The sequence below is a fragment of the Etheostoma spectabile genome, chromosome 14 (assembly GCF_008692095.1).
Source record: "Etheostoma spectabile isolate EspeVRDwgs_2016 chromosome 14, UIUC_Espe_1.0, whole genome shotgun sequence".
Classification (NCBI taxonomy): domain Eukaryota; kingdom Metazoa; phylum Chordata; class Actinopteri; order Perciformes; family Percidae; genus Etheostoma; species Etheostoma spectabile.
This window is the reverse complement of record NC_045746.1, coordinates 21,751,985-21,757,928: the sequence shown is the minus strand read 5'-3', so window position 1 is coordinate 21,757,928 and position 5,944 is coordinate 21,751,985. Positions and strand designations below refer to the sequence as shown.

The following is a 5,944-nucleotide window of genomic DNA, read 5'->3' as shown; positions in this document are numbered from 1 at the left end:
TTGCTTCACTTGATCTTTATCAATTTAATTCAATTATTTCTTAATCTAAACCATCAACCTGCCTCTTAGACCCCCTCCCGACTAGGCTACTTAAAGAAGTTTTACCCTTAGTCAACACTTCTCTACTAAATATAACCAATCTGTCTTCATTAACAGGCTATGTACCACAGTACTTTAAAGTAGCTGTAATTAAACCTCTTCTGAAAAAGCCCAACCTTGATCCAGATGTTTTAGCCAACTATAGACCTATATCCAACCTTCCATTTCTCTCTAAGATTCTTGAGAAAGCAGTCGCCAAACAGCTGTGCGACTTTCTGCATAGCAACAGCTTATTTGAGGATTTTCAGTCAGGATTTAGAGTTCATCATAGCACAGAGACAGCACTTGTGAAAATGACTTATGACCTCCTAATTGCATCAGACAAAGGACTTATCTCTGTACTGGTGATATTAGATCTTAGTGCTGCATTTGATACCATTGCCCAATATATCCTATTACAGAGATTGGAACATTTAATTGGCATTAAAGGATCTCAGTTTGAATCCTCCATGCACGCCAAGGTTAGTCATGGAGTACCACAAGCATCTGTGCTCGGTCCAATCCTGTTCACTTTATATATGCTTCCTTTAGGCAATATTATCAGGAAGTATTCATAGTAAAATACATTACACTACACAGTGCAATCAGTTTATTGTGAAGAGCGTGATTAATCACATGCAGGGATAATGTTACGTGTGACTGATTGTTAACAGAAATGTCCTGTTTTCAGTGGATTTAGTTGTTTCTTTTGTGTGACTTTATGATGGTAGAAGGGGCAATATGTTGATGCTGCTATTGAACTGAGGCATATCAGACATGTCAGTTCACAGGAAAGAACTGATATTTATTAATTGGAAAGGTTTTTTATTATTATAACTATCGCTTTTGGGATGAATGTTCAGTTTGACTTTCCAACGTTCTATCTGTTTTACTGAAACAGATAGAATGAAAAACAATGCTGGCAATTCATATCTACCTTCTTATCCTTGTATAAGAATAAATCAATGGTGTTTCATTTTATAATTCTCCATGACATGTTTTATCTGTACCACAGGATGGAAATTAAACTTTAGCTATACTTAAAAAAGCAAATTGATAAATTTACTGAAAATTGCAATATGTGGCAGAAAATTGCTTAGAATTTTCCCCAAATTGTTCAGCTCTACTGCAAAGTAGTCCTGTTTTCAATTGTTTAATTCAAGTATTAAGAGAGGCATCACAATGTACTTACATTTACTTAAGCTCTGTTGAAGGAGGAGATTTCAACTCAATCTTAATTCTGGATAGTTTAATGAATAATAATGCACCATGTTTTGTTATATTTTGTGAGGAAAATTTGAATTAGAAAGGTAAATGCATTGGTGGAATATAAAAAGTACATTGACTCCAGTACTGTCATTAGATACAAATCTTGAGGTACTTGTACTTTTAATCAAGTCTTTTCTTTTCATACCACTTTCTACTTCTACACCGCTACATTTCAGGGAGAATTATTGTACTTTTGACTAAACTACATTCATCGGACAGCTTTAGTTACTAGCTACTATAAAAGTTAATATTTTTGAACATTGACAAAAGTTCAAAAAAATAAAAAGTTTTTATTATAAATTAAACTAACAGACAATATAACGGCCTACAAGTCTAACTGTAAGGATTAGAACATTAAAGATTAAGTTGGTTGACAGAACAGTTTGGATCGTTTCCAGTTTTTAAAATGTAAAGTACAAAGTAAAATGTACTCAATTTTCTGCATTGAGTACTTTTACTTTTAATACTTTAAGTACATTTTCCTGACTATATTTACAAGTTTTTAGTAAAGTAAAATTTTCAATGCAGGACTTCTACTTGTAACAGAGTATTTTTTACACTGTGGTTAGTGGGCCTACTTTTACTTAAGTAAAGGATCTGAATACTTCTTCCACCACTGGGCAAATGTAGGCCTATAGAAGTACACAGTACGTCAGCAGCATACACTTCCTGGTCTTAACACATATACATTGAACATATACTTCTATTCAAACATTTTATTATCACTTAATAAATAATTGTTTCCTCACCTTTCCAGAGAGTATAGGAGCAGGATGTCTCTTTCTGGTAAATCAATAGACCAACCGTGGTAGACTTTTGACACCTAAACAAAATCCTGAGAAAACACAAATTCCTGCAGCAGCAAACATCCCAGAAACCAGAAAGGCAAACAAACCCCTGCAGTAACTAGGAAATGCCCGTACCATTTCTGACTTTTGATTGGGTGGCCAACGTAAAGCCCGCCTCCAAAGTTGCCCACATTCCAACCCCTTCTTCTTACTTGTCCAGCCACAAACATACAGAGCTTTGAAACACAACCGGCCCTATATGGAATGCTGTTTTACTCAATATTCCGGAAATGAAAGAACCACAGGCCTAAAGAACTGAATAATTATGCCTGTGATCTTTGACTATGAGGTAATTGAGGTAATAAATATAGGCTATAAATACATGCAATTAGGCCTATATAAATCAGTCATTATAAATGATAAAAATAAATGAATAGGTTATGCTTAAATCAGGGAACTTATATTTCATGGGTCACATCTCCATCTCACGACCTCAGACTAAATGCAAATAGCTACAGTTGAAGCCTGGCATCGCCAGCACGTCACATGAGCCATAGGAAACAAGACATGACCTCGACAGATTTGTCTGGTTCCCAGGTTAATGGTGCGTTCCATTTGTACTCGGAAGTGGATTTAAGAGTTTCAAGTCAAAATTAGTGTTTCAGCATTGGCATGTACATGACACTTTGTTTTATGCAACAACTACCTGTGCCTCACCCTACCTATGAACAAAAAGGCTTCCGGTCAGAAGTAAGCAAACCAGTAATATGACATTGCAGTCATTGGTGGAATGTAACTATGTACACTCACTCAAGTACTCCACTTGCGCTACTAAATTGAGTTACTTGTGACGTACACTGCAGATCAAATACAAGCACAATTATGACATCTAGTGGTGAAAACATAGTATGACTGCAGCACATACCAAAACCAAATCTTCAATCTTGCCCATTGTTAATGTTGATTCACAAAGTAGCTTAATAATGAATGCAATAAATAATGTATATACATGATTTATATTATATAAATGTAGTAAACATGTTGATTTGTTTGAGTTTAAAAAGCTTTTCACTACGTTTTTCAGTCTTAACATAGGTACCTACAGATTTTTGATTTGTACTGGCAAAAATCTTAATTTTACCCTTGCCCAACATATGTAATTATTTGATTCAATCAGCTGTATAATACCACAGTGAGGTGTTGCTACAAACTATTTTAGGGGAAACATTTTATGAGTTAACTTTTGTTAGTCAGTCAATTGTACTTTAAAAGTCTGAAAGACAGAAAATAGAATATGTTTTGACTTTCCATGTCACTTTTATTAATTCCAACATTTTTCAAGTTAATTACATGAAAACATGAAATGTTAAATCGGCTAATACACAATTTCTTAAAACGGCACACCACTTAAATAAAATAAATCCCATATCTGCCCATGACATCAACACCCCATGAACAAGTAAGGTAGTGAAGTTTACAAGCCTTTAGGTATGGTCTTTGATCCAGCAGCACACCAAATCTACATCACGTACACCAACCAGGCCTAGGTGTTGCACTGGAGTGACCCACACAAATGCTGGTAGGAAATATACTCCTCTTTTTCGCACTAACCCGCATACTCTTGCTGATTAATGTATGAATCCAGAAATGAGACTGCTCTGTTACGGAACTCTGTTTAAGAGGTCAGCGCGACAGCAGGAACAGGAAGTCTGATGGGAGCTGAACTGCAGCTCATCTTAATGTGGACGCCCTTCCGCTCAGCTTGCTCCATGTCAAAGAGTCACTTCCAGCCAGTTCAAGTAAACAACCTTCTCTCAGCCTCTGCTGCACTTGATCACAGCTGAGTGTAGGATGTTTACATGAACGAGGTCTGAACAACTGAGGATGTAAGCCATCGAAACACAAAGTTACGGCTCAAACAGGACCTACAGGGCTTCATCCCTAACTACCATTAATAGTAATACAACTTAGGGCTGGGCAATATATCGATATTATAATAACATCGATATACGAGGCTAGATATCGTCTAAAATGTTGGATATCGTGATATGACACATGTTGTCTTTTTCTGGTATTACAGGCTGCATTACAGTAAAGTGATGTAATTTTCTGAACTTACCAGACATACTAGCTTTATTATTTGACTTTACCCGCTTAGTCATTGTATCCACACAATTGGTGATTATTTGTCAAAACTCTCAATGTGTCAATATCTTGTGAAAGCACCAATAGTCAAGCCTACAATATTGACATCAATGTATTTGGTCAAAAATATTGTGATATTTGATTTGATTATTTTTTTATATCGCCCAGCACTAATACAACTTTACCACACAATTTTGTTTGCATTTTAAAGTAGCAGTTCAAATGTTTGGACATGGCACATAAACCTAACTCTTCCATTTCTGTGGAGCTGGAGACAGTCGGCAGCAGCAAACATCAGACTGAAAGCTCTGCAGATAGACAGCTTCCAGTCGGGGATGTTTACAGCCCCAAACTACCTTGTGCATCTGTAACCTCAGTCACAGATGATAAAGTGGCCAGCCAGAGACAAAGTCACAATGTTGAAGTAATGGAAAATCCAGTCAGCAGTTGAACAGTTGAAGGCCCTCCCTCATCTTAAAATATTCCTATCAAGCATGCTAAAAACTGTGCTGGCTTCTACCCGTGGGTGTAACTCCGTAAGGGCAGGAAACAGTATAGAAAGAAAATGGCCATCTGACCAAGGTAACACACCGACTCCCACTGTAGATGATGTCTGCAGTGGATCCAGATCCCAGTGTCATATTGTCTGCAATCTTGTTTTTTTCCTTAAGAGAAAAATTGCAGAGGAAGAGAAGTTAGCTTGACCTCATTTCCATGACACTGTGCAAGCCTAACTGTGTAATCATACTGATGCTGAGGACGACTTTCAATGACATCGCGCAAAAGCTATTTAATTGCACAGACACTGCCAAGCATCTATGAAGTCTCACGATTTATGAGCAAGTGCTATGTTTTTCTATGACTTATGAATCAATTAAAAAACTTTATTTGGACGTATTGAATTGTCATGCAAATGTTAACAAGCTTGCTTGTTATGACTTGGAGCATGGGTTTAACAACCTTAGCCATGACACTACTGTTAGGTACATAGTCATTAGACAAGGTGTTGCAGTAAAACGGTAACGTTATCGTGATGTCAGTAAAGTTACACAGCTGGGGAACATTCACTGTTGCAAGGCCAGCTTTCGTTACTGTGTCCTATCCTGACTGACTGCAACACTGAAAAAGCTAACTTAAATAGCGATGTAGCCTTAAGTAACACGCTCCAATTACCGTAAGTGCATTAGTTTCGCTAGCGAACCGCTTAAAGTAACTTTGTCTTGTCTGGCAGCCTTCCAAAGCAAACAATGTAGCTAATGTGGTAGCTGTTAGCACTAGCTCCAATGTTAGCCAACGACCTAGGCTAGCAAGCTCGTTGACATAGCTAGCTAGCTAGCAAGCTACTGTTAGCTTGTCTGTGACCCTAACCTTCTGCTTTCTGACGTTTCCTTACCGGCGAATAAAACGATTATTCGACACCCACTGAAATGATTTGGTTGAAGTTTGAGTGGATTTGGTGATGTCCTGTCCCCATTTCGTGCAGCCTGTTAAGTTTCCTTCCGTTTCCATTCACTTGTCTTTACTTTGACCTTTGGTTACTCGACACCAACATTGACGTCATTGTCATGGCAACAGAGTCCCGCCTACCGTGAGCCTGGACAGATAGGGGATAATTTCATTTGCATTTTACACTTGATATTCAGTCATTCATTTTCTCATCGTTT

The 5,944-nt window shown here is 37.4% G+C and overlaps 1 long non-coding RNA gene and 1 pseudogene across 1 annotated transcript; both read right to left on the bottom strand.

Moving 5' to 3' along the window:
- LOC116702038 (alpha-(1,3)-fucosyltransferase 9-like) overlaps positions 1 to 2,238 on the bottom strand; it is a 17,772-nt pseudogene extending 15,534 nt beyond the window's left edge.
- A 1,192-nt stretch (positions 2,239 to 3,430) lies between these two features.
- Positions 3,431 to 5,830, bottom strand: LOC116701551 (uncharacterized). The gene is made up of 2 exons (XR_004334939.1): positions 5,674 to 5,830; positions 3,431 to 4,945 (listed from the first exon to the last, which is right to left on the bottom strand). It is a non-coding gene; the product is annotated as an uncharacterized LOC116701551 (long non-coding RNA).
- Positions 5,831 to 5,944: the final 114 nt, after the last annotated feature.